Source organism: Coenobita brevimanus, chromosome 68 (genome assembly GCF_032717465.1).
Source record: "Coenobita brevimanus isolate Jiangsu-jjx chromosome 68, ASM3271746v2, whole genome shotgun sequence".
Taxonomy (NCBI): Eukaryota; Metazoa; Arthropoda; class Malacostraca; order Decapoda; family Coenobitidae; genus Coenobita; species Coenobita brevimanus.
In genome coordinates this window covers 5,435,179-5,447,500 of record NC_137021.1, presented here as the reverse complement: position 1 = coordinate 5,447,500, position 12,322 = coordinate 5,435,179, and the positions used below count along the sequence as shown (strand labels likewise).

The 12,322-nt window shown below is 47.2% G+C and overlaps 1 protein-coding gene across 3 annotated transcripts in view; it reads right to left on the bottom strand.

Moving 5' to 3' along the window:
• The window catches only part of LOC145405851 (uncharacterized), a 678,506-nt gene that overhangs the window by 408,121 nt on the left and 258,063 nt on the right, over nucleotides 1-12,322 (bottom strand). The window contains exon 1 of one of the 3 annotated variants that reach the window (XM_080277105.1): nucleotides 9,943-9,996. The exons of the other annotated variants lie outside the window; for them this stretch is intronic. The gene's annotated coding sequence lies outside the window, so the exon portion shown is untranslated. Of the gene's footprint in view, nucleotides 1-9,942; nucleotides 9,997-12,322 lie in introns of those variants that run through there. 3 annotated transcript variants of the gene reach the window in all.

The window sequence follows — 12,322 nt, the reverse complement described above, 5'->3', positions numbered from 1 at the left end:
CAACTCCCCCGACACACTCCCTCAACCCCCATACATATACCCACACCAACCCACCCACCCACCCACACACACACACACACACACACACACACACACACACACACACACACACACACACACATACACTCCGTCAACCCCCTCCACACACTCCCTCAACCCCCATACATATACCCACACCCAACACCCCCCATCCCCCCCCCACACACACACTCCTTCACCCCCCCACACACTCCCTCAACCCCCTCCCCCCACACACTGTATACCCAAACAGCGGGGCGTTACACAAACAAAAACAAACAAGAAGTAATTAATGAACGCAAAGCACAGTCTGGCGCTGAAGTGACGAACACCTTGCGTCCAGAGGCAACCTGATCACAAACACGGCAAAAACCATCAAGCCAGTGTGTTTGGAGGGAGGGAGGCAAACTATCGTACATTAATTTCACAGTGTCATGACTTGTCTAAACGGAGAATGATAAGGTTACCCACGTCTGAAAAATAAGATTGACTAGTTCCTCCCCGATTTTGACTCTCTCCGGGTACAAATGACAATACATGAACCTGGGAGAGTGCCTGTGTAAAGTGGAGGTCCACCTACAATTGCCAACGTTCATATATCTGCGTTACGTGGTCATTCTCGACTAATATCCGACACCTCCGTTCATTCATGCCAGTGTCACAACAAAAATGGGATTATGTCAGGGATGTCAAGTGTGCCAAATGCTAGACCTCTGCTACACACTGATGCTGCCCCAGGTTCATATGTGGCCAAGTGTACAATCGGCTCCACTTACAGACACTACCGGGAGTAATTTGTTGAAGTTCTTACGTGACACCAGTGTATCTGACTGTCACTTACGTCTTCTAAGATCTGACCACTACGAGAAGCGGTAGACGAGACGCAAAGAAATACAATGGTGACATATGACTAACACACCACGGTCTATAGTGCTTGTTAAGTGGGGGTGATTGCACTTAAAAAAAAAAATGCTACATCTGCTAAATAAACAACGTCTATCTGTTGTACATGAGCACAATTCTTCCACTCCAAACTGTAATGACCTCTGAACACGGAGTCACGGTCACTGCACAAACACAAACGATCATAAACACGGCAAACCATTATGCTGGGCTGTTTAGACAAGTGAAGGACAACTGGAACCAACCTCACACATGCACTGAGGATCATTACCAAGCACTAACAATCATACACAAGCATTAATGGCCATAAACAACCACTAATGACTTTAAACAAGCTGTAATCGCCATAAACAAGGTAAATAATCAGGCAGGGTGTGTTTAATGAAGTGCAAGCAAACTGAAACCAAACCCACACCAGCACTGACGATCTTTGACTATAATGCCCTTCAAACAGCGGCTAATGGCCATAAACAAGCGCTACTAATGACCATAAACCACTAGTGACAGTCCTAAATAACACTATTCACCCTAAACAAGCACTAACAATCCCCAACAACCACTAACAACCCCCAAACTTAGCCATTCACTCACAAACAAGCACTAACAATCCCCTAACACCACCATTCACCCTTGAACAAGCACTAACCAGCACCAAACAACACCATTCACCCCTAAACAAGCAATAACCACCCCCAAACAACATCATTCACTACCAAACATGCACTAATGACTCACAAACAAGCACTAGCCAGTACCAACATCCCCTAAACAGCACCATTTGCGCAAAACAACCATTAACAACCCTCGAAAGACACAACTCACACCCAAACAATCCCTAACCATCCCTAAACAACACCATTCACCCTAAATCACGCACTAACCACCTTGTAACAATATCAGTGATCCCTAAAACAATCATAAATACCTCCCAAACAACATAATTCACTCCCAAACAACCCCTAACCATGCCTAAACAACATCATTCACCCTCAAACACGCCCTAACACCTCCCAAACAACATTACTCATTCTCAAACAACCACCAACAACCCACAAACATCCCCATTCACCCCCAAACAAGCCCTAATCACGCACAAACAAGCATTAACAACCCGCAAACAACACCAATCATCCCCAAAAGAAGAACAATACACTCGTAAACAAGCACTACCGTATCAACCCCCAAACAACATCATTCACTCCTAAACAACCACTAATAACCCGCAAACAACCCAATTCAACCCTTAAGACGAACTATACACTCTCAAGCACGCACTAACAATCCCCAAACAACATCATTCACCCCTAAACAACCACTAACAACCCGCAAACACCACCACTCACCCCCAAACAAGCCCTAGCCACTCCCAAACAACCCCATTCACCCTCCAAAAGCCCTAATCACTCACAAACAACCACTAACAACCGCCAAACATCACCACTCACCCCTAAAGAAGCCCTAATCACCCACAAACAACCAGCAAACAACCCCACTCACCCCTGAACAAGCCCTAATCACCCACAAACAACCACTAACAGCCCGCAAACAACCCTATTCACCCCTAAACAAGCACTACCCAGCGGCCGGACACCTTTGAAGCTTCCTTGTCTTACACTGGACTCCTTTCCCTCTATAATTATCACGTTTTTAAGAACCTCCTAACAGCCTACCCTCTTTCCCTTCCCTCTGCCTCTCGCTCTCCCTTCCCTCTGCCTCTCCCTCCCCCTTCCTCTTTCCCCTCTCTCTTTTCCTTTCCAATCTCCCTCGACTCCTTTACTTTTCATGTCGCTTTCTCCTCTCCCTTTCCTCCTCTTTTCCTATTGGTTTTCCCTCTCCCTTTCCCCTTCCTCCCTTCTTCTTCGTCTCCCCCCACTCTCTTCCCTCTCCCTTTCCATTCCTATCTCCAGTTTCCCCACCCCTCCCTCTCTCCCTTCCCTCCCGTTTCCTTTCTCCCCTCACTCTCCCCTCCCTTTCCCTCCTCCACTTTCCTCTTATACCCCTCTATTCCCCTTCCTCCCTTCCCCTCCCCTCCCCTCCCCTTCCTTTAGTGCAGCTTGCCTGGGAAAGAGGGGAGGATGGGGGATGGGAATGTGGGGGAAGTGAGGGTAGGGGATGAGGCAACCATTTCGAGGACGTATTTTGAGCTTAATTCTTGCTATTTTCAGACGATTTACCAACTTTTCGATCTGGAGGGGTTAGATGCAGCCTTCACTAACCTCTCCACCACTACGGGGATTTCTTTAGCTGAATAAAATCGTCTGGTGGAGGCAAGATTATCCCCTCCAGCCAGGACACGCATTTCACACTTTATTCTCGCTATCTCCAAGTGATTTTATTCACATCGCGGGTGACTTCTCTAAGCCCCACAGCACATCTTCCTATGCGATTTATTTTGCTTATTCTTGCTTATCAGTCCTTACTAACCTCGTCTGTGGCGCTGAAATAATTCCCACAGCACCACTTTTTCAGCATAAATAACGTACAAATTGATACCAGCCATAGAAATATAAATAAATAAATAAATCGCTATGGAGAAGGTGCTAGGGAGGGAGCTTCCTTAACCAACAGGAATGGGGACCTTTGCGTTCACTGACCTCCTTCGGTACTAGACTTGTTATCAATGTCTAGAAAAAACGTCCGAAGGTAAGAAAAAGATGCAGTCTACGCCACGGGATTCAAGGCGTCATGATAAGAACAGGTTATCGGACTGAAGGGGCTAACCACTTCACTACGATGCCTTCTTTTTGGTTTATTATCGTTATGTCTTAAGCAGAAAATTTTGATGGCCGGAATGATGAAGGAATAGATGAATGAGCTGAGGATGGTTCTGTGTGTGTGTGTGTGTGTGTGTGTGTGTGTGTGTTTTCATCTTCCCTACGGTACTTCTGAAGTCGAGGAGGAGGAGGAGGAGGAGGAGGAGGAAAGGAAGGAAGGAAGGGAACGGGGAGTAGGGAGAGCTGGGGAAGGGTGAGAAGGAAGGAAGGAAGGAGGGGAAGAGGAAGGAACGAAGGAAAGCAGGAAGGAAGGAAGGGAAGCGGGAGGAGGGGAGGTGGACTGATAGAGGGGAGATGAAGCAGCCTTAATGAAAAGATGGAATACGTCTCAAGCATTTCGCAAGCCACACACACACACACACACACACACACACACACACACACACACACACACACACACACACACACACACACACACACACACTACACCCCTCCCTCCCCCCAAAAAAAACGATATAATGAACAGCACAGGAAATGGTCACGATAAGCAACAAACGACGTAGTAAACTGAGCAAAAGAGCGTAGTAAGCTGAAAGAAAAACGTAGTAAGCTGAAAGAAAACGCAGTAAGCTGAAAGAAAACGCAGTATGCTGACACAAAACGCAGTGGAAAGAATAAAGGCAAGCCACTGTAAGCTGACACAAGGACCATCATCGTCTTGAAGAGGCAAATATTCTACTGTTTATTTTTTTTATGTACTGAAGCATTATCAAGGATGCTTCAGGATATTCAGGGTCTTACTCTAATTGGCTTGGACCGTAATGCCTTCTTCCTAGTGATTTACTCAGCATATTTAACTTCAACATCCTGGTGTATATTATTGATGTGAATTAGGTCCATATTAAGAGCAGAGAAATAACACACGAGCAAGTGGCGCTGTAATAATAAAAATAAATCGCTCGCTAAGAGGTGTTGCGAAATATCTCTTGCCACTACACCCAAATTCACCAACACGCCCAAAATCTCGCCCAATTTCACAAACGCGCCCAACAAAACCATATCACCACTACGCCCAGTTTCATCAGTACGCCCAAAATCACGCCCATCATATCACCACTCACCTAATTTCACCAACATGTTCGGAATCACCAAAAAGGCCACTCCAACTACTGATTCCAATATTACGCCCAAAATTATCAACAAATTTAATATATTACACCCAAAATTACACACACACACACACACACACACACACACACACACACACACACACACACACACACACACCAACTAAACAGTACGCCCAACTTCACCAATGCGCCCAAACTGACCAAGAAAACCAACCGATAAGACTGGTAAGGCTGATTTCACGCCCAAAAATGACGCCCCAAAGCATCCAACTCGCCCAACATCGGCGTTACGTAAGAGAAGGGAAAGGGGGAGGGGGTAGGGGAGGGGGAGGGGGAGGGCGGCGAGAGAGAGAGAGAGAGAGAGAGAGAGAGAGAGAGAGAGAGAGAGAGAGAGAGAGAGAGAGAGAGAGATGAGGGGGAGAACTGTGAGACCTGCATTACATAACGTGGGGTAGGGGGGAGGGGGAGGGAGGGGTAGGGGGGTGGGGGAGGGAGGGGTAGGGGAGGAGGGGAGAGGGTAGTGAATGCGTGCTTGATTACAGGGGGGGTAGAAGAGGGGGGGAGGGGACAGAAAGGCAGAGATGTGGGGGAAGCAGGAGGGGGGCGGGGGTGTAGGGTTACGGATGGGAAGCGTGTGTGTGTATGTGTGTGTGTGTGTGTGTGTGTGTGTGTGTGTGTGTGTGTGTGTGAGAGAGAGGGAGAGAGAGAGAGAGAGAGAGAGAGAGAGAGAATAAAAGACGAAGAACGGAAGACAGGAATAAAAGAAACGCAGGGTAAAGAGCGAAAAGAAGTGCAAAATGACGAACCACAATGAAAAGACGTAAAAAAGTGGTGAACTAGAGAGAGAGAGAGAGAGAGAGAGAGAGAGAGAGAGAGGGGGGGGGAGGGTGAAAGGGCTTCTGAGAACTCCAGAAAGTGGAGATGAATTATGCAGAGATGGAGAACGAAGGTGCGAGAGAGAGAGAGAGAGAGAGAGAGAGAGAGAGAGAGAGAGAGAGAGAGAGAGAGAGAGAGAGAGAGAGAGAGAGAGAGAGAGAGAGAGAGAGAGAGAGAGAGAGAGAGAGAGAGAGAGAGAGAGAGGTAAGAAGAGGAGTTGGACAGAGGGTATCTGAGGAAAGGGGGGGGAAGAAGGAGGGAAGTTGGAGAGAGAGAGAGAGAGAGAGAGAGAGAGAGAGAGAGGTAAGGAGAGGAGTTGGAGTGGGAGGGGACATGCTGTGAAGAGGGGGGGGGAAGGAGGGAAGTTGGAGTGAGAGAGAACATGGGAAATGCAGGAGAGAGAGAGAGAGAGAGAGAGAGAGAGAGAGAGAGAGAGAGAGAGAGAGAGAGAGAGACAAAATGAAAAAGGAACTAGTAATGAGTACAAGAGACGAGGGAAAATTATATACGAGGAAAGAAGGAAAATATGAGAAAATGAAAGTGATGAGAGAGAGAAAACTGAGAATGGAGGTGAAGAGGTGGACGAGTATAAAGAGAGGTGGAGACTGGAGTGAAGAGGGAAGGGAAGGGATGTGAGGGTCAAGGCAAGTGAAGGTCAGGGAAGGGAAGGAAGGTGATGGGAAGGGAAAGAAAGTGAGAGGAAGGAAAGGGAAGTGAGAGAAAGGAAAGGGATGTGGGGAGAAGGGAAGGGATGGGAAGGGAATGAAGGTGAGGGCATAAGACGGGAATGCAAGGAAGGGGAAACAAAGGGAAATGAGTGGAGGGGATGGCAAGTGACAAGGTGAGGCGAATGAAAGGGACTGGAACAGGAAAGGGAAGCAAGGTACTATGAGAAGATGGAAGGCGGGAAAGGGGATGGTGTGGAATGGGAAGGGGTTGAGGAAGGAAAGACATATGAAAGGGAACGACTCGAAGGGGAGGGCTGGGGAGGATGGGACGGGATTAAAAGATTGGGATGAGAGGGGAAGGAACATGGATGAGTGGGAGTGATGGAGAAATGAGGATTGAAGACAAGCGTACTAAAATGATGGAAGAAGGCAAGGAGAGGGGATGGGAGTGGGATGGGAAAGGATGTGAGAGGATGGGAGGGAGTATGGGGAGAGGATGGGAAGGGAAGGGAAGGGAGGTGAGCTGGGTTGGGAGGGGGAGGGAAGGGAAGTGTGGAGATGAGAGGGAGAAGGAAAGGGGAATAAGGTGATCCGACAGAGAAAAGGGAATGTGCGCAGGAAACAGGAAGGGATGAGAAAGGGAAGGGATGGGAGTGAAGGGAAAGGAGGGAAAGAGAAGGAAAATGGAATGGGAGGGGGATGTGCAGGGGAGGGGAATGTAAGAAGTGAGAAGAGAACGGGAATGAGGGGAAGAAAAAAATGAATGATGGAATAGGAGGAGGGAAGGAGAAGTGAAGAGGGGGTTTGTGTGAGGGGAAGGGACAGTAAGGGGAGAAGGAGATGAGGGGATGGAAATGAATGAGAGGAAAAGAGAAGAAAAAGGGAATGAGGGAATGAGACGGGGAGGCAACGTGCCGAACAGGATGGACGAGACGAGAGGGGTGGGGAGAAGGGAAGAGAATGAAGAGGGGAAGGAAGAGAAAGGAAATGAGGGGATGGGAAGGGGAAGTAAAGTAAAGGGGAGGTGAGGGAGGGAGGAAAGGGGAGAGAAGATAAGGGGGAGGGGAGAGAGGAGGGGGATAGAGATGGGGTGCTGATGTGAGGGCGACGTAGCCTTGTCAAACATCAACACTAACATGTGTCCAGGCCAGCTGCGTCTAGCACCCCCCTCCCCCTCCACACACACACACTCGCTCCCACAGATCATTTCGCACACGTACACTTCCACACCCACATATAAACCCACACTCAAAGATCTTTCACACACCCACATCCACACCCAGAGCCGCCAATAGGTCTCACATACACATGTGAAAATCCATACCCACAGACACATCCACACCCACACCCACTGCTACACCCACAGATCTTTCACATACGTCCATATTTACACACCTACACCCATTATGCACAATTTCACAAAGATATCTCTTACACACCCACAACCACTCTTAAGTCTTCCATATTCACCACTAGTTTTCCCACACTTTAAAATCCCACGAAGCCACCCAGAGCTACAATGGGTGCTATCCTCCACCACTCTCCTTTCCCACAATCGTCAATAATTTCCCCTCCCCTCTTCCACACACACACACACACACACACACACACACACACACACACACACACACATACATGCAATAAACCTTTACTCATGCACTTTAATTTTCCATACCCACTCCTTGCTTCCCCATGCTAAAATCAATCGAATTTACCTCCCAAACACAACCTCTTCCACAACTAATCTTAGTCCACATCTACCTCCACTTTACACACACCACTCCTTGCCCTCCATACCAAAGCCACATCCACACCCACAACCAATTCTCCAACGGTATATATATATAAAGACGTCCACTGGCTGACAAAGTTACGTTTCCTACATACTCAAAAAACCCACAAAATTACCCACAACCACTACCACCACCCACAGCAACAACTGGTTCTCCTACACTGATTATAGATATTCTCGAGGGAGGGATTAAGTTCTCCAATACCCACACTTTCATCTTGTTTGACTCAGGACCCCCACACACCATCAGCACTATATTTTCCACATCCATCCCTACTTTATCCACACCCACACTCACACCTTAAGGATGTCCTCAGGTTGAAGGGGCTACGCTCTACCACACCCACACCTCCACCTCGTCTGGCTCATGACTCCCACACGCCATAAACCACAGCCATCACACTCCAGCACCCATTCCGCCTGAGTCGTTTCGCTCACTCCCACAATCACGTCTCGGCTCCAAGTGCCCACCCACTCACACACCAACACACCCCACCCACTCACACTCCACCACAAACTCCACCCACTCACACTTCACACCTACGGAAGTACTTAACCTCTTCACAATGACATACTTTATATTATAATCCTTCATATGTATGGCGTGGGTACAAAGTTGCTGAGTGTTTTGGAGTTTCTGTGATGGTAGTGAAATAAAATGTATATAAGAATAGGTGCATGTCTTGAGTGGTTTTATATCAGGGTTGAAGTGAGACAAGGATAAGTGATTTCCCAATGACTGTTCAGTATTTTTTATGACAGATACTAAAACTCAAATTATGGAGAGAAGGATGGGGATGGTAATGAGGAGGTGAAGGGCGGAGTATGTGAAGTCTGATGTCTGCAAATGATGTCCAGATGTCATGCTGCTTAGTGAACAGAGACTTTGGGAGATTGGTGTGGCGTTTTGTGGATGTCTATGAGTGTCGAATTGGTATTTTTTATTAACTCCTTTACAATAAAGCAATTTATATTCTATTCTTGCTTCCACTCTATGATTTAAAACCCCTTTCCCAATGACGTTTATACTCCTGTATTCTTTCTACTACTTATCTGTGTTATTGCACAGCTCTCTTTCACGTACAATCTCTGTCTGTCTGTCTGTCTGTCTGACTGTCTGTCTGTCTCTCTGTCTCTCTCTCTCTCTCTCTCTCTCTCTCTCTCTCTCTCTCTCTCTCATGCACAGCTCTAACACCACCAGTAAGCACAACACACGCAGGTGCAGAAGCCGTCCGTCCTCTCTCTCTCTCTCTCTCTCTCTCTCTCTCTCTCTCACACACACACACACACACACACACACACACACACACACACACACACACACACACACTGTCACCATAACAACACCGGCTGACGGACTGCTGACGCTAGAGGTTGAGTCAGCGGCGGGCTCGTGGAAAGAATGGCCTACAGTGCGCAAGGTGGTGGCCTCCCTATCAGCAAGCCAAAGTCAGCTAACACCCTCATACAGGCCCGCATTCTAGCTGGATTAACCCTTCACTACGATGGTAATTGTCGTATTTCATGCCGCAAACTTAACCTATCCTTTCCCTAATCTAACCCAATCTAATCTAATTCAGTCTAACCTAACTTAGCCTACTGTCTGCAGGAACATTCAAACACACCCACGTCCTGTCTGGCTTCATCTTTGCTGCTAGCGTAATATAACCGAACCACCCTAACCTAATCTAACCCAACCTAACGTAATCTAATCAAACCTAACCCAACCAAACTCAAACTAACTCAACCCTACCTAGCCAAACCTAACATAAACCTACCTCATCTAACTTAATTTGACCCATCCTAACCTGACCTCCTCTAACTTAACGTAAACCACCAACCTTGGCCAAGACTCCTTCACGTACACCAAGAAGCAGCGATTTCATCCTTACCTGGAAAAGAAAGGTCATGGCTACTTCAAGGATGGCACACTTATTGACGCAAAAGTAGTAGTAGTATAGTATTATTATTATTATTATTATTAGTAATTACCTTTCCTCACCTAATAATTACAGGTAAGTTAAATCTAAGTAGCCAATCTCAAACGAAACAAAACATGACCTATATTTCAGTCCCTCTTCCTTCCCACGAAACGTCCAGGTGGTGATGAAGAAACTGCTTAGTGGGTCTTTTTCATGCTTCCTGTTTGGCTTGGGTGAGGGAGGTGAGGGTGGGGGTGGGGGGTGAGTTCTGCTTCACATTCGTCTCGTGAGCTGGACATCATCATCATCATTATCATCATCATCACCACCACCACCATCATCATATTCTCGTAACCCTGGACATCATCATTATCATCATCATCATTATCGTAATTCTCATAGACATTCATACAAGCCTCGGAAAGGGGGATCTCGTAACTTGACTATAATCGTCTAGTAGCAGCATAAATAAACTAAAAAAAATACCTTCTCATCTATCTATCTACCAATCTATCTACCTGCCACTCCTCCTTTCCCAACGCAGTTACAGGTGTTGATGTAGAAAATGCAAGCTTGTCCTTTCTCACTTCCTCTGTGTGTGTGTGTGTGTGTGTGTGTGTGTGTGTGTGTGTGTGTGTGTGTGTGTGTGTGTGTGTGTGTGTGTGTGTGTGTGTGTGTGTGTGTGTGTGTGTGTGTGTGTGTGTGTGTGTGTGTGTGTGTGTGTGTGTGTGTGTGTGTGTGTGTGTGTGTGTGTGTGTGTGTGTGTGTGTGTGTGTGTGTGTGTGTGTGTGTGTGTGTGTGTGTGTGTGTGTGTGTGTGTGTGTGTGTGTGTGTGTGTGTGTGTGTGTGTGTGTGTGTGTGTGTGTGTGTGTTATGCAGAGTCAACGGCTGCGGTGTCAACGATGCCAGCTTGCGGCGTGGCTGGCCCAGCATCCGGCTAGGAGACGCTGAGGTGGCCTAGCCCGATGATACGACACAGCTGGGCGGGAGGCATGGTGTGGTGAGGTGACGTGACGTGAGGTGGAAGGATTGCTGAGGTGAAATGAGGTGAGGTGACGTGAGGTATGCTGAGGTGAAGCTAGGTGAGGACTGAGGGTGGTGCTGAGGGAATGCAAACAACTGGGCAAACAGGGGAGGTTTTGCCAACTGAGGAATGAGGAAGTGGAAGGATAGGTGTCAAGGGGCTGTGTGTGGGAAAAAGAGAAGAGGGTCTGCTTGGATAGGTAACTCTGTGTTTAGCCCTTACTGCCTGTTGACGTCTTACCGGTGCTTTAGCTAATTATCATCGCCAGGTGTTCGTTACCATAAGTTGAGGAAAGACGTGGCCTGGCAAAAAAAAAAAAATAATAATTCATTCATCATTCATTCATCATCTATAATAATAATAATTTACCCTCTCAGCATTTGCCCCTTTAGTTATTCTTGCTACACGATTATATTAATTCTATGGACAGGACACTTTCATGAGTTGGTTTTTTCAGGAGGCCACATATCATCTTATCTATTATATTCTGGTTACCTCGAAATTAGCTTAAACATACACTACACAGATAACGTACATAGATAACCGTGCCATATGGAGCGATAAACTGGTAAGCAAGAGGTGATGGGGAGTCTCAAAAGGCGACCAAAATACTGCTGGCAAAACCCTAACCTCTATCCATTCACGCCTTCACCATTCCCAATTTCATTCCCTAAATATTCAAACCTCCCCTCGTTCCTATCCTGGCCGTCTCCTTGCCTCTTTCCAACAACCCATTTCCTTTCTACCCATTTCTCTCCACCCTATTCTCCCTCCTTCCCCAAGCCTCCTAACTCCTCTCCTCATTTTCACAAGCCCTAACCATCCCCTATTCCGTTTTCCCAATTTCTCAACCTTCCCTCTCGAATCCCCATCCCTCTCCCTGGCTAGACCCAATAACCTTGTCTCCTTTCATTTTCTATGTCCCTTCCTCCTTCCATCTCCACTCTTTTCTCTCCATGCCTCTCTCTTCCTCTCACTTCCCACCTCCCTTCTACATTTTCTCTTCTCCTCCTCAAGCCTCTCTCTTCCTCTGACTTCCCTTCCCTATCTCCATTCTTTCTTCTCCTCTCCAAAGTTCTCTCCTCCTCCCAATTTCCTACCATCATCTCACCTGAATCCTCACTTTCACACTGGAGTCGTATTTTCAGTGCTTTGGGATATTTTTTCTTCGTCTTCACTCTACTTTTCCTCCAAAATCATCACCAATCCCACTCGTCTTCCCCCAGTTCCCCATCCTCGAACCCTCCTCTCCCCCTTTACACCCCAAAACCTCAT